Below are 26573 nucleotides of genomic sequence, written 5' to 3' on the forward strand. Positions count from 1 at the left end.
ATACGTAACGATTATCGTCGTAATAACGTCTTAATATTTATATATCATATTAAGATACATTAGTACATCATGTTATCATGATAATGTAACAATTTAACATCTCATTAGATTTAATAACAATGGGATTAATTACAATGGGATTAACTTAAAGGTTCCGAAACAACATGTACATGTAACGACTAACGATGACTTAACGACTCAGTTAAAATGCATATACATATAGTGTAATAAGATGTATTAGTACACTTTTAAAAGGCTTCATGACACATATCAAAGTACTTCTACTTAACAATAATGCTTACAATTATATTCTCATTCATTTTCATCAACAATTCTACTCGTATACGTACAGTAGATGTACTCGTATTGTACGCAGCTTTTAAACGTATTTACTCTTGATCTATACCAATACAAATCTGCTCTTAGCAGCCCTCATTTAGACAACAAATATGTGGAACCATCATTTGGCAACTAGCATGAATTATTACACTAAAAATGAAATTACAACTTGCATACATGGACATGCTCATTCACGAATTTGAGCACACACACATACACTTTCATTTTTCAATTTTCCTTCATCCATTTGATCTCTCTCTTGTTCCATGATGATGTTCTAAGTGTTCTTCATCATATTCATCAAAATCTTCATCAATCTAGCTCATAAATCCAACATTTGATCAACCTACAAAACAACTACTCAAAAACACTTCAATAACACTTTCAAGTTTGCTAGTTTACTTCCAAGCTTTCTAATCCATTCCAATCAATCATCTAAGATCAAGAAACCTTTGTTATTTACAGTAGGTTATATTTCTAATTCAAGGTAATATTCATAATCAAGCTTTGATTCAATTTCTATAACTATAACTATCTTAATTCGAGTAATAATCTTACTTGAACTTGTTTTTGTGTCATGATTCTACTTCAAGAACTTTCGAGCCATCCAAGATCCTTTGAAGCTCTAGATCATTTCTTGTCATTTCTAGTAGGTTTACCTACTAAATTTGAGGTAGTAATGATGTTCATAACATCATTCAATTCATATATATATATAACTATCTTATTCGAAGATTTAAACTTGTAATCACTAGAACATAGTTTAGTTAATTCTAAACTTGTTCGCACACAAAGTTAATTCTTCAAACTTAACTTTTAAAATCAACTAAACATATTCTATATATCTATATGATATGCTAACTTAATGATGTAAAACTTGGAAACACGAAGAACACCGTAAAACTGGACATACGCCATTGTAGTTAAACAGGGGGCAGTTTTGGGTTGAATAATTAAAAACAATGATAACCTCTGAATTAAAAGTTGTTCTTCTGGGAAAATGATATTTCTTATGAACATGAAACTATATCCAAAAATCATGGTTAAACTCAAAGTGGAAGTATGTTTTTCAAAATGGTCATCAAGATGTCGTTCTTTCGACGGAAATGACTACCTCTTTCAAAAATGACTTGTAACCTGTATTTCTGACTATAAACTTATACTTTTCTGTTTATTTTCATAAATTTCAGTTCATTATGAAACCATAGCAACTTGATTCACTCAAAACGGATTTAAAACGAAGAAGTTATGGGTAAAACAAAATTGGATATTTTTGCTTGTTTTAGCTACGTGAAACTTTGTAACAAATCTATACTAACCATAACTTAACTAACTTATATTGTATTATACATATATTCTAACATATATTATGTAATCTTGATAGACCATAGACACATATACAATGTTTTGACATATCATATCGACGTCATATATATATATATATATATTATTTGGAACAACCATAGACACTCTATATGTGGTAATGCTCGAGGTAGCTATACAGGGTTGAGGTTGATTCTAGAATAATATATATACTTTGAGTTTTGATCGAGTCTGAGACTTGTATACACTGGGTCTTGGATTGATTCGAGATAATATATCGATTTGTTTCTGTACTACTAACTGTGGACAACTAATTGTGGACTACTAACGTTGGACTGTTAACTTAACAAACTTAAATCGTTAAAACGAAATAAAATAATGTTGTGAATATATTTCGATCATACTTTGATATATATGTATATATTTGTTATAGGTTCATGAATTGACCCGTTGCCAAGTCTAATTCTTGATGAATTAGAAATCTGTGAAACTGAGTTATAGTCCCACTTTTATTATCTAATATCTTTTTACGATGAGAATACATGCAGTTTTATAAATGTTTTACAAAATAGGCACAAGTAATTGAAACTACATTCTATGTTGAATTGTTATACCGGATATCGCCCTTGTTGAACTTGGTAGCTCATGAATTAGTGTTTATTATAATTGCCACTAATTGACGCGAATCTTAAAGGTAGATCTACGGGCTTTGACACACCCCAGTCAGAGAATTTGAACTGCTTTAGTACTTCGATTTTTCACTACAGACGAGTGGTTCTGTTTTGGGGATATTCTAGATGCATTTTGTTAATGTCGGTTACCAGGTGTTCAAACATATGAATGATTTTTATACAGTTGGCTATTTATGAGAAAGGAAATCTTGTGGCCTATTATTACGATTTGAAAAATATATAGGTTAAACCTATAACTCACCAACATTTTTGTTGACGTTTAAAGCATGTTTATTCTCAGGTGATTATTAAGAGCTTCCGCTGTTACATGCTAAATTAAGGACAAGAATTGGAGTCAGCATGCTTGTAATATATTGTTTAAAAACTACATTCGGAGATTTAAATCGATGTGTAATATTATTGTAACCCATTATGTAATGGTCGTGTGTAAAATGTTATCTTTTAGATTATCATTACTTGATAATCTACATTATGGTTTTAAACCTTTATCGATAAAATAAAGGTTATAGTTTGTTTTAAAAACGAATGCAGTCTTTGTTAAACGTCTCATATAAAGGTCAAAACCTCACAACGAAATCAATTAATATGAAACGTTTATAATTGTTATGAACGGGACATTTCAGTTGGTATCCGAGCGTTGGTCTTAGAGAACCAGAAATGTGCATTAGTGTGTCTTATCGAGTTTGTTAGGATACATTAGTGAGTCTGGACTTCGATCGTGTTTTTCTTTAAAAAAACGATTGCTTAACACGTTTGTTGGAAACTATATATTTTTACATGTAAATATTATGTGATATATTAATCTCTTAACGTGCTTGCTATTGTGTGATAGATGTCTAATTCTAGTACAAATCCTATCGACTCACCTAATAACAATGAAGAGTCGAATGTATTTTAGGAAGATTCACAAATTCCCGAAGAGGAACCGGAAGAAGAAGAACCAGAAGAAGAAGAAGAACCGAAAGAAGAAGAACCGAAAGAAGGGGAACCGGAAGAAGAGGAACCGGAAGAAGAAGAGGTCCCGGAGGAAGAAATATTAATAACTACATAAAAATGGTAAATAAAATAAAATCATCAATTAATGGACCAAAGTTAAAAATGGTTTGTGGTGTCTCCGCTGAGGAGGAAAAATATTGGGAAGATTACCAATTTTCCGATGAATCGGATCCCGACGAGGATTCCGATGATGTTATAGAAATTACCCCGGCTCAATTTAATAGGGCAAAAGAAAATAATAAGGGAAAAGCTATCAAAATAGAAAAACCCGAGTCCAAAACAGATGAACTCTATGTTAACATGAAATATCCCGATGGGATATATCGTAAATACCCGTATTTCTTAAACTTTCACTATAACCCGGGAACATCTAAGCCACCAGGTTTTTATAGAACATTTGTGAAAAGGACAACTCGTATTAGAGGAGCACCATTTATCCCTAGAAAATTAGCAAAACGAACCGAGTCTGAAGAAGAAGAAACAAGTGAGTCGGAATAAAGAGTTGAAGTCAATTATTCTTACCATGCCAAGTAATATATGTATTGCAGTGTGTTTGTAGTTTTATGCTGTATGTAAAAATTGCTTGTAATGTTTGTATTCTATCATCCTTTAAAAGATCTATTTTTTCGTCTCTTTTACAGTATAAAGTACAAAATGGACGTTAAGGATAAACGACCAAATATTTTAGAAGACCTACCACCGGAAATTCTTGATGAAATTTTGTCTAGAGTCGGTCAGGATTCATCGGCTCAATTGTTTGTGGTGAAATTAATTTGCAATGCATTTGAAAGGCATTCCAGGCATGCCTTGGTTTATAAAAGGCTTTCCTTAAATAGATGGTGTATATCACATTGGGGAGACCCTAAGTTACGCCGTGTTTTCTTTAAGGCTTTGAGTGCAGGAAATCCAAATGCAATTTTACGCTACGCGTTGAAAGCCTATTTTGAATCCACATTTCCCAATATAGGACTTAGTGCATTAGAAAGAGCTTCAAACATGATACTTAAAGAAGCATGTTATGTTTACGGGTTAGTAATGTTCGCTTCTCACCAAATTGAGAAAAAGAACATCAGGTTGCAACTTCTAAATAAAACATTTCCATGGGTGACAGATCCAGTAGTTGGGGTGAGAAATAAGGTTTTTAGATTGTTACGGGGTTGTTGGGTATTATGTAACCCACGTCCTTTTGACGACGTTACAACATGGTGTCTAGCCAACGGCCACAACGGTTATTTTCCACATAACCAAGGATGGGAAATAATATTAGTAAAACCAGAATGCATGACTTGTTTCTGGACCTATGATTACGTGTCTTTATTGCTTTTGCTGAATGACTTACGCTTAACTAGAATTGTCTTCACAATTGCATTGTATACAAGTTATTATGTGGTGTATTTCATGCTATATGTAAAATAGTGATATTGTACATTTTAAAAAATTGTATAAAAGTTTGAACGTAATATTATTGTAATCAGTTTTTCATATAGAATTGTAGTAGTTGAATTGTATATTAGCTACTAAGTATGAACTTAACGGGTAGGTAATACCCGAACTAAAAATTATAAAACACTAATATGAAGAAAACGCTTTTATAAATAAGTTCATATAATGCTACGAAATACTATTGACTACTCATAATATTCTATATGATTAACTTAACTCTTTTGGCTATTTTTGAAGGAAATGACACCGACTACTCGACAGAACTTGAATATGAGCGAAGAAGATTTCCGTGCATTCCTTGCTGCAAACATAACCGCAGTACAGGCTGCAATGCAAAACAACAACAATAACTCAGGGTCTAGCATTGGAGTTAACTCCACAGGAAACCGTGTAGGATGCTCCTACAAGGCTTTCACTGCTTGTAAACCTCTGGATTTCGATGGAACTGAAGGACCAATCGGACTGAAACGATGGACCGAGAAGGTTAAATCTGTGTTTGTTATAAGCAAATGTGTTGAAGAAGACAAGGTAAAGTACGCCACGCATACCTTCACAGGTACTGCGTTAACATGGTGGAACACCTATCTCGAACAAGTGGGACAAGATGCTGCTTACGCACTACCGTGGTCAGCATTCAAACATTTGATGAACGAGCAGTACCGTCCCAGAAACAAAGTCAATAAGCTCAAGACAGAGCTTAGAGAATTACGAACGCAGGGATTTGATATCACCACATACGAACGACGATTCACCGAGTTGTGTTTATTGTGTCCAAAAGTGTTCGAAGATGAAGAAGAGCAGATCGATGCATTTGTAAAGGGGCTACTAGAGAGAATTCAAGAGGATGTAAGTGCGAGCGCGCCCATTTCAATACAAAAGGCAAGCCGAATGGCTCACAAACTTATAAACCAGATTGAGGGAAGAATTAAAGAGCAGGCGGCCGAAGAAACCAAAATGAAGCAAGTCAAAAGAAAATGGGAAGTAAACGGTGACAAGTGTCACCAACACAACAATAGTAACTATCGCTTCAACAATCAACACAACAATCACAACTACAGTCGCACCATTTTTCGCACCAACAAACGCAATAACAAACATCCCAACAACAATAACAACCACAGCAACAACAATCCCAACAACTATCTCAATAACAAAAATGGCAACCAAAATCAGAAGGTTCAATGCAAAAGATGTGATGGATACCACCAGGATAAGTTCTGTGTTGTAGTGTGTAACAAGTGTAACAGAAGCGGTCATGGTGGAACAAAATGTGACATCTATGGACCGAAGGTCTATAAAAATAATAAAACAAATAATCCTATTATTTGTTACGGATGCAGAAAGTAGGGCCATTTCAGCAAGCCATGCCTAAACCAAGGGAATAATAATGGGCAAGGCCGTGGAAGAGTCTTCAACATTAATACGGTTGAAGCGCAGGAAGACCCGGAGCTTGTTACGGGTACGTTTCTTATTGACGATAAACCTGCTTATGTTTTATTTAATTCGAGTACGGATAGAAGCTATATGAGTAGAGATTTTTGTGCCAAATTAAGTTGTCCATTAACGCCTTTGAATAATAAATTTTTACTCGAATTAGCAAACGGTAAATTAATTACAGCAGATAAAATTTGTCAGAACCGAGAAATTAAACTGGTTAGCGAAACGTTTAAGATTGATTTGATACCAGTAGAGTTAGGGAGTTTCGATGTAATAATTGGCATGGACTGGTTGAAAGAGGTGAAGGCAGAGATCGTTTGTTACAAAAATGTGATTCGCATTATGCGCGAAAAGAGAAAACCTTTAATGGTGTACGGAGAAAAGAGCAACGCGAAGCTAAATCTTATTAGTAATTTGAAGGCGCAAAAGCTAATAAGAAAAGGTTGTTATGCTGTTCTAGAACACGTCGAGAAAGTACAAATTGAAGAAAAGAACATCAATGATGTTCCCATCGCAAAAGAATTTCTAGATGTATTTCCGAAAGAATTACCGGGACTACCTCCACATCGATCTGTTGAATTTCAAATAGACCTTGTACCAGGAGCTGCACCAATAGCTCGTGCTCCATACAGACTCACACCCAGTGAAATGAAGGAACTCCAGAGCCAATTACAGGAACTTTTAGAGCGTGGTTACATTCGACCAAGCACATCACCATGGGGAGCTCCTGTTTTGTTTGTCAAAAAGAAGGATGGTACATTCAGGTTATGTATCGACTACAGAGAGTTAAACAAACTTACCATCAAGAACCGTTATCCACTACCGAGGATCGATGACTTATTCAATCAACTGCAAGGTTCATCGGTTTATTCGAAGATCGATTTACGTTCCGATTATCATCAAATGCGAGTGAAGGAGGATGACATTCCGAAGACTGCTTTCAGAACACGTTACGGTCATTATGAGTTTATGGTTATGCCGTTTGGATTGACTAACGCACCAGCGGTGTTCATAGACCTCATCAACCGAGTGTGTGGACCATATCTTGACATGTTTGTCATTGTCTTCATCGATGATATACTTATTTACTCAAAGAATGATCAAGAGCACGAAGAACATTTGAGAAAAGTGCTAGAATTGTTAAGAAAAGAAAAACTATACGCCAAATTTTCAAAGTGTTCATTTTGGTTGAAAGAAGTCCAATTCCTCGGTCACATAGTGAGCAAAGAAAGTGTTCAGGTTGATCCGGCAAAGATTGAAACCGTTGAGAAATGGGAAACCCCGAATACTCCGACACAAATACGCTAATTTTTAGGATTGGCTGGTTACTACAAAAGATTCATCCAAGATTTTTCCATAATAGCAAAACCATTGACAGCATTAATGCATAAAGGGAAGAAATTTGAATGGAAGGATGAGCAAGAGAAAGCGTTTCAATTGTTGAAGAAAAAGTTAACTACGGCACCTATATTGTCACTGCCTGAAGGGAGTGATGATTTTGTGATCTATTGTGACGTATCAAAGCAAGATCTCAGTTGTGTATTAATGCAACGAAAGAAAGTAATTGCTTATGCGTCTAGACAATTGAAGATCCATTAACAGAATTATACGACTCAAGATTTGGAATTGGGTGCTGTTGTTTTTGAATTAAAGACATGGAGGCACTACTTATATGGGGTCAAAAGTATTATATATACCGACCACAAAAGTCTCCAACATATATTTGATCACAAACAACTAAACATGAGGCAGCGTAGATGGATTGAATTGTTGAATGAATACGACTTTGAGATTCGTTACCACCCGGGGAAGGCAAATGTGGTAGCCGACGCCTTGAGCAGAAAGGACAGAGAACCTATGCGGGTAAAAGCTATGAATATAATTATTCATGCTAACCTTACTGCTCAAATAAAGGAGGCGCAACAGGGAGTTTTAAAAGAAGGGAATCTAAAGAATGAAATACCCAAAGGATCAGAAAAATATCTTAATATTCGGGAAGATGAAACCCGGTATAGGGCTGAAAGAATTTGGGTACCAAAGTTTGGAGATGGGAGAGAAATGGTACTTAAGGAAGCACATAAACCAGATATTCAATAAATCCCGGAGCGGGAAAGATGTACAAAGATCTCATGAAACACTTTTGGTGGCCGGGTATGAAAGCTGATATTGCTACATATGCAGGAGAATGCTTAACTTGTTCTAAAGTTAAAGCTGAACATCAGAAACCATCAGGTCTACTTCAACAACCCGAAATCCCGGAATGGAAATGGGAAAACATTACCATGGATTTCATTACTAAATTGCCAAGGACTGCAAGTGGTTATGATACTATTTGGGTAATAGTCGATCGTCTCACCAAATCAGCACACTTTCTACCAATGCGAGAAGATGATAAAATGGAAAAGTTAGCACGACTATATACTTGAAGGAAGTCATCTCCAGACACGGAATTACCTTAACAACTCGCCGGCGTACATGATACTTTTCACGTATCGAATCTGAAGAAATGCTTAGCCAAAGAAGATCTCACTATTCCTTTAGACGAAATCCAAATCAATGAAAAACTTCAATTCATTGAAAAACCCGTCGAAATAATGGATCGTGAGGTTAAAGGATTTAAGCAAAACAAGATACCAATCGTTAAGGTTCGATGGAACACTAATAGGGGACCCGAGTTCACCTAGGAGCGTGAAGATTATATGAAGAAGAAATACCCACACTTATTTCCAGAAGATACGACAACACCTTCAACTGCTTAAAATTTCGGGACGAAATTTATTTAACGGGCAGGTACTGTACTGACCCGAACTTCTTCATGATTATATATTATATGAGATTAATATTTACATGAATAAATGTTTCCAACATGTTAAGCAATCAAACTTGTTAATACTTGATTAACTGAAACGGATTTTGTGTTAACGTTTGACCACCCAGTTTGTCTGATGATTCTCGAACGTTATAACATGTATATGACATGATATTATATATATGAACATATATATACGTTTAACATGATGAAATGATAATTAAGTATCTCATTATGTATATTAACAATGAACCTTATACATAAAACAAGACTACTAACTTAAGAAATTAAAAACGATATCTATACGTAACGATTATCTTCGTAATAACGTCTTAATATTTATATATCATATTAAGATACATTAGTACATCATGTTATCATGATAATGTAACAATTTAACATCTCATTAGATTTAATAACAATGGGATTAATTACATTTAACGAAATTGTTAACTTAAAGGTTCCGAAACAACTTGTACATGTAACGACTAACGATGACTTAACGACTCAGTTAAAATGCATATACATATAGTGTATTAAGATGTATTAGTACACTTTTGAAAGACTTCATGACATATATCAAAGTACTTCTACTTAACAAAAATGCTTACACTGACATTCTCATTCATTTTCATCAACAATTCTACTTGTATACGTACAGTAGATGTACTCGTATTGTATGCAGCTTTTAGACGTATTTACTATTGATCTATACCAATAAAAATGTAACAACCCAAACCAAACCACGTTCGAACCCGCTTAAAGTATCACAAAAAAAAAATTTTGTTTGTTCAGCAACTGGCGCGGCGCTCCAGTACCCCGCGCGGCGCGCCGATCTGGTCTATCCAAAAAGTCTTGAAACGTGAAAATGTTTGACCACTTCCCGACGTATTTAGGCAAAATGCTTTTAACAACACATTCATATATGTAAAACTAACACGTTCCATTAATAAAAAGGGTTTTATGAAGCGGGGCCCACATCGACCCAAATTACCCTTTAAGTACAAAATACAAGTTTTCGACCACGAGATTTTTAATAAAAAATAAAGCCGAGCATGGCGACTGGGGATACGCTACCCAATCCTAATCAATCCAAAAGCAAGCCTTCTAAAGCAACTACGCAAGTCCACTAGTCCCACGCTTACCCGAGCCACCGTATCCATGCAAATCTATAAAAAGGTAAACAACGAGAGGGTAAGCTAACGCTTAGTGAGTGATAACATACTACATACATATATATGTATAAAATGGACACGCCACACAAATATCAAATACCGCATACCGAAGCATCCATGTATAAGGCAACTACACTAAGCATACCGTACGATCTCTAAGCAACAAGCTAAAGATATCAACAAAGTATAAGTTCACCAACAACGATGTGAACAACGCCAAATAAGCTACACCCGGAGGGTTAGCTACAACACAACGATACATTAATATACATAGAACAATATATAAACGAATAAGGTTAACCCCTTAACCCATTACCGAATACCAAAACTCCACCATGAAGATTGGCTGAACTACGCGAGCCTTAGTAATCCGAAACCACACGAGATTACCATCTTCAAAGATAACATCGAGGTTGGCCGAACTACACGAGCCTTAGTAATCCGAAACCACACGAGATTACTACCTCAATAAGATGACCGAACTACACGCATCATCATGAATCCGAACTACACGCGATTCACTTCTCCAATACCAAAACCCACAGTCACGGGATTATAAAATCCACCACATCAAGGTTATCCAAAACCACATCACAATACATGTGATAACGTACATACAAGTGTACACCTCGCCAAGAGGAGGTCAACCAAAACGCACAACCGTGCCAATTGGACCTATACACAAGTCCATCAAAACCACTTATATGTGAAGTGAGCTCTATAACCGAGAACCACTTCACCCGACCCCCACCCATCCTACACATACATATGTACATAGGATATTAACACTCACCTTGTCGCCTTGATGAAACGCTTCCAAAATAATCCGCAACTCGTCAATGGAAATTACCTATTCCATTATCACAATTACAACAACACACAATTAGCGTTGACTTACAAACCAACCCAATTCAACACTTAGTGCCATTTCGACCCAATTGCACTTTCAAGAACGAACTGTGCCCAAACTAACCAATAATCACTAACACAAGTGATAATGGTCCTAATATGCCAATTAAACCCGAACACAAGTGTTAAACACTTATCGTTCTCAAAATCGCCCATAAACCCTAATTTTGACCCATAAAGTCAAAATCTCACCAATTACAAGTTTTGACACCAAAACATATTTAACTCGGTTTTATACTTCAACTTAATCCATTTTAAGTTTATAAACCTCATCAAATCGACATTCGGGTCATAATCATCAACAAACCCTAATTTTGACTCTAGTCAAAATTAGTCAACCACAAGAAGCCTAAAGGTCTCCAATACATCAATAATCACTAATACTAGTGATTATACACCATTCTCAAGTCTTAAACATGGTTAAATCATTAACCAACCCAAAACCCGCCTTTAACACTTATAAACCCGAATCTTGGTGTTAATCTTCAATTAACAACTAAATGGGTTCCATCTATGAATCATACAATCAAAAGTCCCAAAATTGAATGATGAACACGAAAACGAAATTCGGAGTTAGAGCTTACCACTAGTATCACCGTGTAGCTAAGAACGAGGAGAATAAACTTGTCTACTAGGCCAAAGATCAATACCCGCTTCTTCTTTTCCAAAAATCCCTTAGAATCAAATGAGGTGTTTGAGTTTTAGAGAGAAAATGAAAAGAAATGGAAAAAGAAATTAATAAATGAAATGGGTGGATGAGGTTAAGTCCCCAAATCTGGCTCAAACGCGAAAAGACCAAAATGCCCTTTTAAAACTCTTAAAATAATAAGGGAGTCTGCCAGCGACATATGGCGCGGCGCGCGACCAGGTGGCGCGGCGCGCGACTTGCCAGAATCAGAATCCAGGTCTTACAACTCTCCCCCACTTAAAATCGATCACGTCCTCGTGATCTTCACCACTTAACCATTCCGGACCTACTCAGCGGTCCTCAATCATAAGTCCCAATCCGAACTTTCCTAGAAAATTCTTCCCAACAAATCGCCTATAACAATTAAAATCGTCACCCGCAATTTATCAAATCCGTAATCCCGAGCACTAAAACCATGCTCAATCCCTCACACCAGGAAATACTCAACCAGTCTCGAACCGAGATATCAACCCCTACCATACTATACCAAGTACATCGCTAGTAACCACCGCACATCAAAATAAAGTCAACCATCTAAACCGACGAAGACCGAAAAGAAGCGAATCCTTACAGATTACCCTTAACACTAAACATCCCTTGTAGTGCGCAATACGACCAATACGCAACTACCGTAACATCATAATCCAACGGTTAAAACTGATTTTGCCCAAAACGATTATGGCAACGCTAGATCCCAAGGTGTACAAAATCGACTATTGTCACACCCGTAACAACATGTGAGCGAAACACGGCTATCGCATCACTAAACATACAACATGGTCCTCGCGACCCCACCATTGGCGTATCAAACGACCAATAGATCAAACATCATGGCCTTCACGACCCTACAATCGGTGTATAAAACAAACGATAGATCACACATGGTCCTTATGACCCCACCATTGGTGTATAAAACAACCAATAGATCAAACGTCATGGTCCTTACGACCCCACCATCGGTGTATAAAACAATCGACAGATCACACAACACGAAGGCTGGCAGAAAACTACACGCGCCTTAGTGAATCCGAAACCACACGCGACTCACTACCTTCACCTCAACAACAATCGGGATTGGCCGAACTACACGCGCCTTAGTGAATCCGAACTACACGAGAGTCACTATCCCAGAGGAATGACTGAACTACACGAGTCATTTGTGAATCCAAACTACACGAGACTCACTCCTCAATACGATGACCGAAACCACACGAGTCATTTGTGAATCCGAACTACACTCGACTCACTTCTGCAATAAGATGACCGAAACCACACGCGTCATCGTGAATCTGAAACCACACGCGATCCACTACCATGATGAAGTCAGCGGACCCCGAAGGTCATGCTTCACCAATCTCAACACCGGATGAAGTCAGCGGACCCCGAAAGTCATGCTTCACCGATATAACACCACGCTCATGATGAAGTCAGCGGACCCCGAAAGTCATGCTCCACCAATCACGTACTACCATGATGAAGTCAGCGGACTCCGAAAGTCTTGCTCCACCAATCAATAATACCATGATGAAGTCAGCGGACCCCGAAAGTCATGCTCCACCAATCACGTACTACCATGATGAAGTCAGCGGACTCCGAAAGTCATGCTCCACCAATCAACGCCCTTTTGGCCTCGAACAACGAGTAACGTAACATCGCGCTCTGCTACGCCATAGTGAATCCTAACGGATACCACTAACCATTCACACAATCGAGCAAGAACCGCCTATATCAAACATAGTTACCCAACAATAGTTCTCTAAAAGAGAATCCGATACACACATCCCTTAACCGAGGGATTTCACCCTGCTCGCTTAACACGTCCAATATCTCTCAACGAGATTTACCACATTACCACCTCGGTGATAATTTAAATCCAAACCATAAGTACAATTTCACCGAAATTGTTCTCTACCACAAATCGACCAAAACTAGGTCCCAACACAATTTTCAGATCTACTAAAAACGTCATCCGAAATCTCACACTAGAACTTCCTCGTGCGGGACTGTAACTCCCCCACTTGGAACTACGTTCCATAACCGCATCTTGTACAACCGTACAATGCTACCAAAGGTAGACTTTACCTACAATTGGGTTCACACGACCCATCTCCACATCTTGCTCCAACCTTGAGCACACGAAGGATTTCAATCAATCCTTAAACACTTCGAACGAAAAGTGTACCACGGTTACACAAACCATACCCTCGCAATCATCCAATTGCTTTAGTTAGTCAAATTCCACCTAGTCACTCATGTACTTAAGGGTTTCACTTCGGTACCCTAAGTACAATGTAACCACAACACAATCGGAGTCAAATCACCACCCTAGTAGGTATAAAAGAGGCACCTAATGTCGCGTCACGTAGACTCCTTTACCAATCATACATCGAGATCAAACACTTAATTTCTCGGGCTTCATTTCACCCGCCAAACCTCATGGTTCATCAACTTCAACACACAAGCGAACACGCGCTTAACAACCGAACACCAAAACCCATTTCCATGGCTTGGTAGAAACATTTCCCAAATACTAAGGAATGCTTGGTTGCACCAAGTCTTACGCCCTTCGCCCATTAATCAAAACATCACCATAGGGTACTTCCATTAGGAACGTCACCCATAACAACAATATGCACAACACAAGGCATTTTACAAACTCAAATTCAATGGCACTTAATAAATAATCAAAGGACATATTTATTAAAACGAAACGTACCTTAACGTCTCCTTGCCGGACCAGTCCCCACTAACTTGGGACATTCCGACTTACGATGTCCTTCTTCTTGGCAATTGAAGCACACCATGCCATCACTCTTTGGTACCGAACATTCCCAAGACTTGTGACCCCTCACGCCACAATTGTAACATCTAGGCACACTAGAATCCAATATACTCGTCCGCGTACCACCCGTGCTCACGCTCGGACCCTTAGTCCTCTTACTTGGAGCACCATACGAAACATCCCTTCTCTCACTTGAAGGTTCACACCTCTTCGATCATGAATACGACTCGAAACCTCTAGACAAGTCAAATAATTCCGCAAACGATTTCGCTTGACCTCGGCTAATTTTACTCTTCAAGTCATCATTCAAGGTCCGATAGAAATCTTGCATCAACAAATGATCATTCCCCAAATACTCCAGGAAAAACGAGCCTTCGCCATAAAGGTCGTCTTGAGAGTATTCAAATCCATAGAACCCTGTTTCAAATTTCGCAACTCATTACGCATTTCCGACAAATCGGCTGAAGTTCGGAACTCCTCGAAGAATTCCTTCTTAAATTCGTCCCACGATAAAGCCATAAACAGCTCACCACCGACAAGATCAATCTTACCATCTAACCAATCCTTCACCCTACCCCGCAACAAACTAGTAGCGAGTCTTGTCCTCTTCTCGGGAGGGCATTCAATAGTACGAAAACACCCTTCGACATCCGAGATCCAAGTTGTGCTTATCAAAGGATCCGGTTTCCCGTCATACATTGGGGGTTTAGTTCTCATGAAGCTCTTAAGACAACGCTCCATTCTACTACTACCTTGAAGTTCGGAATACTTCCTATCCATTTCTTCTCGTAACGCACTCATTTACTCCGCAACGGTGGCCGCAACTCTAGCGTTAATCTCAGCGTTGTTCGTCTCGATCCCACTTACCGTCGCCATTCTAAGGAATGCAAAGCGATTAGATCACGAACGTATAAAACCACACACGCAACACCGTCCCATCTTGCTAAACATTCGTTGTACATCACTTATTAGACCCGATTTGCACCCGTAATAAGGTTTGCAAGTCCTTATTACGCATACACGCCGTATCAACTTGTTAGTACAACGACCGCCTCGCTCGATGATATAAGCAAACACAAACAAAATTCTACGCGATAAAAACACACGCGAGAATTATTATCGCAACACAAATAATATATTAATAATATCCGCATTACTAATATAAATGTTAGTCCACTTACAAACAAGGCACTAACTATAACCCATTCCGACCCGTAATCCTACAAGTCCCGCAACAATTAAGCACACACAAAAGTCTAAGTCTAGGCACCTATCTCAAGTCACCTAAATCCCTTAGACCATGCTCTGATACCACTTGTAACAACCCAAACCAAACCACGTTCGAACCCGCTTAAAGTATCACAAAAAAAAATTGTTTGTTCAGAAACTGGTGCGGCACACCAGTACCCCGCGCGGCGCGCCGATCTGGTCTGTCCAAAAAGTCTTGAAACGTGAAAATGTTTGACCACTTCCCGACGTATTTAGGCAAAACGCTTTTAACAACACATTCATATATGTAAAACTAACACGTTCCATTAATAAAAAGGGTTTTACAAAGCGGGGCCCACATCGACCCAAATTACCCTTTAAGTACAAAATACAAGTTTTCGACCACGAGACTTTTAATACAAAATAAAGCCGAGCATGGCGACTGGGGATACGCTACCCAATCCTAATCAATCCAAAAGCAAGCCTTCTAAAGCAACTACGCAAGTCTACTAGTCCCACGCTTACCCGAGCCACCACATCCATGCAAATCTATAAAAAGGTAAACAACGAGAGGGTAAGCTAACGCTTAGTGAGTGATAACATACTACATACATATATATGTATAAAATGGACACGCCACACAAATATCAAATACCGCATACCGAAGCATCCATGTATAAGGCAACTACACTAAGCATACCTTACGATCTCTAAGCAACAAGCTAAAGATATCAACAAAGTATAAGTTCACTAACAACGATGTGAACAAAGCCAAATAAGCTACACCCGGAGGGTTAGCAACAACACAACGATACATTAATATACATAGAACAATATATAAACGAATAAGGTTAACCCCTTAACCCATTACCGAATACCAAAACTCCACCATGAAGATTGGCCGAACTACACGAGGCTTAGTTATCCGAAACCACACGAGATTACCATCTTCAAAGACAACATCGAGGTTGGCCGAACTACACGAGCCTTAGTAATCCGAAACCACACGAGATTACTACCTCAATAAGATGACCGAACTACACACGTCATCATGAATCCGAACTACACGCGATTCAGTTCTCCAATACCAAAACCCACAGTCACGGGATTATAAAATCCACCACATCGGGGTTATCCAAAACCACATCACAATACATGTGATAACGTACACACAAGTGTACACCTCGCCAAGAGGAGGTCAAGCAAAACGCACAACCGTGCTAATTGGACATATACACAAGTCCATCAAAATCACCTATATGTGAAGTGAGCTCTATAACCGAGAACCACTTCACCCGACCCGCACCCATCCTACACATACATATGTACATAGGATATTAACACTCACCTTGTCGCCTTAATAAAACGCTTCCAAAATAATCCGCAACTCGTCAATGGAAAGAACCTATTCAGTTATCACAATTACAACAACACACAATTAGGGTTGACTTACAAACCAACCCAATTCGACACTTAGTGCCATTTCGACCCAATTGCACTTTCAAGCACAAACCATGCCCAAACTAACCAATAATCACTAACACAAGTGATAATGGTCCTAATATACAAATTAAACCCGAACACAAGTGTTAAACACTTATCGTTCTCAAAATCGCCCATAAACCCTAATTTTGACCCATAAAGTCAGAATCTCACCAATTACAAGTTTTGACACCAAAACATATTTAACTCGGTTTTATACTTCAACTTAATCCATTTTAAGTTTATAAACCTCATCGAATCGACATTCGGGTCATAATCATCAACAAACCCTAATTTTGACTCTAGTCAAAATTTGTCAACCACAAGAACCCTAAAGGTCTCCAATACATCAATAATCACTAATACTAGTGATTATACACCATTCTCAAGTCTTAAACATGGTTAAATCATTAACCAACCCAAAACCCGCCTTTAACACTTATAAACCCGAATCTTGGTGTTAATCTTCAATTAACAACTAAATGGGTTCCATCTATGAATCATACAATCAAAAGCCCCAAAGTTGAATGATGAACACGAAAATGAAATTCGGAGTTAGACCTTACCACTAGTATCACCGTGTAGCTAAGAACGAGGAGAACAAACTTGTCTACTAGGCCAAAGATCAATACCCGCTTCTTCCTTTCCAAAAATCCCTTAGAATCAAATGAGGTGTTTGAGTTTTAGAGAGAAAATTAAAAGAAAAGGAAAAAGAAATTAATAAATGAAATGGGTGGATGAGGTTAAGTCCCCAAATCTGGCTTAAACACAAAAAGACCAAAATGCCCTTTTAAAACTCTTAAAATAACAAGGGAGTCTGCCAGTGACATATGGCGCGACGCGCGACCAGGTGGCGCGGCGCGCGACTTGCTAGAATCAGAATCCAGGTCTTACAAAAAATCTGCTCTTAGCAGCCCTCATTTAGTCAACAAACATGTGGAACTATCATTTGGTAACTAGCACGAATTATTACACTAAAAATCAAATTACAACTTACATATATGGACATGCTCATTCACGAATTTGAGCACACACACATACACTTTCATTTTTCAATTTTATTTCATCCATTTGATCTCTCTCTTGTTCCATGATGATGTTCTAAGTGTTCTTCAAGATATTCATCAAAATCTTCATCAATCTAGCTCATAAATCCAACATTTGATCAACCTACAAAACAACTACTCAAGAACACTTCAATAACACTTTCAAGTTTACTAGTTTACTTCCAAGCTTCCTAATCCATTCCAATCAATCATCTAAGATCAAGAAACCTTTGTTATTTATAGTAGGTTATCTTTCTAATTCAAGGTAATATTCATATTCAAGCTTTGATTCAATTTCTATAACTATAACTATCTTAATTCGAGTAATAATCTTACTTGAACTTGTTTTTGTGTCATGATTCTACTTCAAGAACTTTCAAGTCATCCAAGATCCTTTGAAGCTCTAGATCATTTCTTGTCATTTTCAGTAGGTTTACCTACTAAATTTGAGGTAGTAATGATGTTCATAATATCATTCGATTCATATATATATAACTATCTTATTCGAAGATTTAAACTTGTAATCACTAGAACATAGTTTAGTTAATTCTAAACTTGTTCGCAAACAAAGTTAATAATTCTAACTTAACTTTTAAAATCAACTAAACATATGTTCTATATCTGTATGATATGCTAACTTAATGATGTAAAACTTGGAAACACGAAGAACACCGTAAAACCGGACATACGCCGTTGTAGTTAAACCGGGGGCTATTTTGGGTTGAATAATTAAAAACTATGATAACCTTTGAATTAAAAGTTGTTCTTCTGAGAAAATTATATTTCTTATAAACATGAAACTATATCCAAAAATCATGGTTAAACTCAAAGTGGAAGTATGTTTTTCAAAATGGTCATCAAGATGTCGTTCTTTCGACGAAAATGACTACCTCTTTTAAAAATGACTTGTAACCTGTGTTTCCGACTATAAACTTATACTTTTTATATTTAGTTTCATAAATTTTAGTTCATTATGAAACCATAGCAACTTGATTCACTCAAAACGTATTTAAAACGAAGAAGTTATGGGTAAAACAATATTGGATATTTTTGCTTGTTTTAGCTACGTGAAACTTTGTAACAATCTATACTAACCATAACTTAACTAACTTATATTGTATTATACATGTATTTTAACATATATTATTATGTAATCTTAATAGACCATAGACACGTATAAAATGTTTTGACATATCATATCGATGTCATCTATATATATTATTTGGAACAACCATAGACACTCTATATGCGGTAATGCTCGAGTTAGATATACAAGGTTAAGGTTGGTTCCAGAATAATATATATACTTTGAGTTGTGATCGAGTCTTAGACTTGTATACACTGGATCGTGGATTGATTCGAGATAATATATTGATTTATTTCTGTACTACTAACTGTGGACAACTAATTGTGGACTACTAACATTGGACTGTTAACTTAACAAACTTAAATCATTAAAATGTAATAAAAAAATGTTGTGAATATATTTCGATCATACTTTGATATATATGTATATATTTGTTATAGGTTCGTGAATCGACCCGTGGCCAAGTCTAATTCTCGATGAATTAGAAATCAGTGAAAGTGAGTTATAGTCCCACTTTTATTATCTAATATCTTTTTGGGATGAGAATACATGCAGTTTTATAAATGATTTACAAAATAGGCACAAGTAGTTGAAACTACATTCTATGTTGAATTGCTATACCGGATATCGCCCTTGTTGAACTTGGTAGCCCATGAATTAGTGTTTATTATAATTGCCACTAATTAATGCGAATCCAAAAGGTAGATCTACGGGCTTTGACACGCCCCAGTCAGAACATTTGAACTAATTTAGTACTTCGATTTTTCTCTACAGACGAGTGGTTGTGTTTTGGGGATATTCTAGATGCATTTTGTTAATGTCGGTTACCAGGTGTTTAAACATATGAATGATTTTTATACAGTTGGCTATTTATGAGAAAGGAAATCTTGTGGCCTATTATTATGATTTGAAAAATATATAGGTTAAACCTATAACTCACCAACATTTTTGTTGACGTTTAAAGCATGTTTATTCTCAGGTGATTATTAAGAGCTTCCGCTGTTGCATTCTAATTTAAGGACAAGATTTGGAGTCAGCATGCTTGTAATATATTGTTTAAAAACTGCATTCGGAGATTTAAATTGATGTGTATTATTATTGTAAACCATTATGTAATGGTCGTGTGTAAAACGTTATCTTTCAGATTATCATTACTTGATAATCTACATTATGGTTTTAAACCATTATCGATAATATAAAGTTTATGGTTTGTTTTAAAAACAAATGCAGTCTTTGTTAAACGTCTCATATAGAGGTCAAAACCTCGCAACGAAATCAATTAATATGAAACGTTTATAATTTTTATGAACGGGACATTTCAAAATTGATGCTATATCACTACTTCATAGAGTTCTTCCTAGTGAAGAAAGGATTAGAATGCTTTCATATGAAAGTGTAAAGGAATGTTGGGATACACTATGTCCTCAAGATGAAGGAGCCTCTAGTTGCGTGATGAAGAATGGGTTTGAGGAAAAGGTAACAAGACTTGAATGTCTTGGTGGGGATTGGTTGGTTGATCAAGATGGAGATGAAGATGAAGATGAAGATGAAGACTTTTGTTTCATGGGTTCAAGATACTCTCCAAGTCAAGATGCTCATAGTGAAGATGAGGTTGAATCGTGTTATCAAGAAGAAGAAAGCGAAAGCTCAAGCGTTCAAAGCAATGAGGTACATGTATTATATCCTTCTAATTATGAAGATTTGCTAGATGAGTACAAAGCGGTAAAATTTGTGTATACTAGAAGTTGTGACAAAGTAAAATTGTTGAAAAAAGAATTACAAAAGGTAAATCAACTCAACAAAATTTTAAGTGATGAAAACAATTATTTGAAAAGATCTTTAAATGACAAAAATAGTTTTAAAGATAATATTGTTTTAAAATCTAGTCATAATTCTAGTGAATACAAACCAGTTACTCTATATCCAGGTCAATCATTAAGATAGTTGAAAACCTAGGAATGGTAAATAAATCTAGCAAATCTATAGGAGGGATAAGTCAAAGGTTGGGTAATCTTAGGATAAATGAGAATTAATGACCAAACATTAAGAAAAGAGGATTGTGCATTTAAAACTTAACGTGTTTTAAGTCAATGTGACAGAATTTCAAAATTGCACATCCTCTAAATGATCAAAAGGATTTCTCTATAAGATTATGCTTAACTTAGGAATAAATGGCTACTTGAATATATTGCATGCTAGTTGTATGTAGTGACCCGTCCTAATCCATCTGGACGAAGTCTTCAACCGTTGGTCCCATTGCGAGGTTCTGACCTCTATATGCCATAAATGACTCCAAGTAATATCTTTAAAATGAGCAAATGCACAGCGGAAGATTTCTTTCATACCTGAGAATAAACATGCTTAAAAGTGTCAACCAAAAGGTTGGTGAGTTCATAGGTTTATCGTAACAATCATTTCAATATATTAATAGACCACAAGATTTCCGTTTATAAATATATGTACACTCGCAAGTGTATAAAAGTATTTTATAAGTTGTTGAGCGCTTCGGTAACCAAACTTAACGATTAATGTGGCATATTCCCTTTATTATGAAATCTCCCTACACTGTACCAAGTATAGTAAAAATGAAGTACTATGCAACCGTTTACGATACTAGAGCAACTAGCCCGGTTGGGGTTGTCAAACCCAATAGATCTATCAATAGGATTCGCGCTTACATGCTCTTACAACATGTAAATATTAATTACCAAGCTATTAGGGAAAAATATGCAAAGTGGTACAACTCAACGTAGAATATGTTTTTAGTACTTGTGTCCATTTCATAAAACAATTATAAAATACGCATGTATTCTCAGCCTAAAAATATATATATAAAAAGGGAGCTATGAAAACTCACCATACTATATTTTGTAGTAAAAATACATATGACGACATTGAACAAGTGTAGGGTTGGCCTCGAATTCACGAACCCTTAAAGCTTTGTCTAAAAAGAATGATCTAGATGAGAATCGAACCCGAGACCTCTCAGTTACCCACAAACAACCAAACCAACTAATCCATTTTGTTTTTCTGATTAATATCACGACTCCAATATATATATAACCTATTTCCATTTATCTTCTTCCTAAACTAATCTATTCATCATCATTCTCGTTCATCATCATCATTAATTAATCGTTTTATCATCTTCATCATCGATATTATTTATGTATCATCACTATAATCATAAGCTAATCGTTCTTCCTATCATCAACTCTATACGTCTTCATCATCTTCCGTTTTGAGCTTCATCATAAATTCATTTTTGATCTTAAGAAGGAAACAATTTAACACGTATCACTGTTCGAACAGCAGAAATAATAAAAGAAATCAAAACGTCAAAGGTGGTGAATGTTGTAAGCTTAGCTCAATTATTCTGATGAAGCCCAACCGGTAATTTGGATCATGGCCCGACATATATTACAAAAACTCGTTTCATGGCCCAACTATAAAACAGATTCTTCATAAACTCGTTAATAATTAATTTGGCTAAAAGAAATCTTGTTCAAATAATTACGGAGTAAAACATTTGCTGGTACCCATTATTGTCGGCCACCAATTCTATCTCATTCCACTTGATTAACTCTATAATGCTCTATATAGTAATATCTTTAATCTATTTAAAATACCCACATCTTAATCTATTTTCGATTTGTCATCAAACATTACAAGCATCCTCATCTTTCTATACCTTTTAATATTACGTATCATCCTAGTTTGTTATTCAGTTTAATCAGTTGCAACGTTCCAGCAGCAACAGAAAACAACAGTTTGCAACAAGAGTTGCTTTTATGCAATCACGAAGAAATAAATAAAAGAAAATGAAGAGAGAGAGAGAGAGAAGAGAGAGAGAGTAGGGTGGTGGTTTCTTGGTGATGGAGGCGGTTTATTATGGTGAAGGTGATGTCATTAAGTGATGGTTGTCGAAATCAGAAAATAGTTAGATGGTGGTACTCATGATCAAGGAGAGTGGGGTGACGGGTGGCTATAGGTGGCGGTTTGTAAAGACGGTGATCAAGGTGGTTGTGGTGTTGTTTGATGATGTTTAGTGATGGCGGGTGGGGGTGATTCTAATGAAGATGAAAGGTTGTTGATATACTTAAGAGAAAAGAAGAAATGTTTATATATATATATATATATATATATATATATATATATATATATATATATATATATATATATATATATATATATATATATATATATATATCAGTCGAATACAGATGTATTTGATAATTGACAATGATATGGAAATAATTGAATGAATTGAGTGTCCAGTAACATGGATTATTCAGTTTGGTTTATAGTGATGACTTTGAATTCGACAGCATATCACGAGACGAATAGAAAAACTAAAAAAAAAAATTAGAGATGACAGGGATTGGAAGTAGGTATTACGCTTTTTTTTTATATATCTGCTCATATATCATATATTTTGTTAAAAATTAATAGATATATTATTAATAATAATAATACTAATTAATAACAAGCTTATTAATAATACAATTTTATTAGTAATAAAATTAATAATATTTGTTAAAGATATTAATAATAATGATAATATTATTATGATAACATTAATAATAACAATAATAATATCTTTTATAATAGGTTTAATAATAATTTATACTAATGATAACTATAATAATTATATTAGTAAAAATGATAGTAATGATAAAAATGATAATATTAATAATATTATTATTAATGATAATAATACTATTAATAGTAGTAATATAACAATCTATATATATATCAAATTCCATATCTATAACATATATATATATATATATATATATATATATTTACAATAATAATAAAGGTAATAATAATATTAATGATGAAATAATAAATAATGATAATATTGATAATTATGAAAATAATGATTTCTGATGATAATAACATCTAGTGATAATACAAGTAACAATTGAGATACAATAATTTACATGTATTAAATTTTATATCAATACATAATATATATAATATAAAATAATAATAATAATAATAATAATAATAATAATAATAATAATAATAATAAGACAGACAATAATATTAATATTTACTGATAATACTGAAAGTAATATTAATATAACATTTATATTTTACTTGCAACTATATTAACATTACATATTATTAATATTTATATATTTTATCAATATACATATAGTAATAATTATATTTATATATCTTATGTATATTTACATTACTATGTATACTTAGGTTTTACATATCCAGATTCATTACTTAGATAGATGTATTAATTATACATTAAAACAATTTAAACTCAAAGTATAACATTATACAATTTCTACTTTGTTAATCATTGACAAATTATGTTCGAAATCCATTAATAACAGGTTTAGTTATTTTAATTTATCTTTCTTAATAACTAAATCGTATGCCAGTTCTCTACTATATTTCTTTTACAATAGCTAATTATGTATACGTATAGTTAATTACATGTAAATTTCCATATTGCGTTTATAGGTTCATGAATCGCCGGAAACAGTTAAAGGTCAATGAATTCATGTAAACAAATTAAAAAAAATATTTTAAGACTCAATATTACAGACTTTGCTTATCGTGTCGGAAACATATAAAGATTAAGTTTAAATTTGGTCGGAAATTTTCGGGTCGTCACAGTACCTACCCGTTAAAGAAATTTCGTCCCGAAATTTGAGTGAGGTGGTCATGGATAACAATAAAAATGTTTTAATGACGAATATGAGTTGATAAATAGAGTTTTATCATCATTGAGTAATATGGATTGAACAATTCGATTATTCGAAGAGTACAAATGAAGCTATCACAAAAGAGGGAAATGAGTAAATGTAAGTTTGACTTAACCGGTGTCGTAGTCACAGTTGATTTTTGAAATTTAAGGGATTTAGAGAAAATCAGGGTAATAAGATTTGGTTCTTCGTAAATTAAGGAAATTATGATCATCTTTGGTTAAATGCGATAATCTGTTTTGATTGTTATGTCGGATATTTCACTATAAATCCACCCTCTTCATTTCCTTTATATTACGGAGTTCCATCCTTTTATTTTCTCTTCTCGACTTTAAGTCAAACGAAAAATGGTCAAGAATTCGTAGGTATGAAGTTTCGAATGAACATGACTAACATTCTAAGAGAGAAATTGTAATAGCATGATCTTGAATTGTTAAATTACCAGAGTTCAAGAGAAAAGATAGGACTATCAAGAAATTACGTTCTTGATATGTTTATATATTCGATAAAATGTAAGAGTCGTGTAACATGGCTCATGATGATGTTATAATCTGTGAATCATCACGTTCCATTAGAAACTCAGCATGACTTACTATAATATAATCACGTTAATCAAGTGTCATTATATTATACTAACTCATGCATCAGTTCCCAACACTACTTCAAAAACATTCATATTTTAAATTCAAAGGTTTGCAGAATATAGAAACTAAAACAGTTTCCTTTTATGATATAATACGGATAGCGCAGAGAGATAATTAATATCGAACGAGAATATTTATGAAGATATCTTCAGAAATATTGAGGATATTAATAAAGAAAGGTACGATGATATCTTAGAATTTCAGAACCAAATTGTGATGAAGAAATTCATTCACGATGATTTAGAGTGGTTAAGGAGTAAGCTTTTCGCTAAAGATTTCATCAGAAACGGAATCATCGGGATTCTTTTATGTACAAGTTTAGTCCTTGTTCAGAGTCTCTTTCATGATTTGCTCAATTCATTTTTCAGTATCAAAATCTTTGAGCTTTTCCAACACTCCATTCTTTATCATCAAACTTTTGACTGTTAAGGTAGTCTTCAGTTTTCATTGCTTCATCAGCTTTTTCAAAACTCAGGAAACTGATTCATAAACTAAAGCACTTTTCAGAAATTCAGAATTGAAATTTGTAATTACAGGAGATAGAAGTTATATATATATATATATATATATATATATATATATATATATATATATATATATATATATATATATATATATATATATATATACATATATATATATATAAATTGTTGTCGTAGAATTGCTGAGAATTTCGAGATTATCGATTGATGCCTTCCGGTACTTGGTATGGTAATTATCGTTACAAGATACCTATGAGTTCATGATAAGACTTCAATAGATAAATATAGTGATTTTTCG

The sequence above is a fragment of the Rutidosis leptorrhynchoides genome, chromosome 3, assembly GCF_046630445.1.
Source record: "Rutidosis leptorrhynchoides isolate AG116_Rl617_1_P2 chromosome 3, CSIRO_AGI_Rlap_v1, whole genome shotgun sequence".
Taxonomy (NCBI): Eukaryota; Viridiplantae; Streptophyta; class Magnoliopsida; order Asterales; family Asteraceae; genus Rutidosis; species Rutidosis leptorrhynchoides.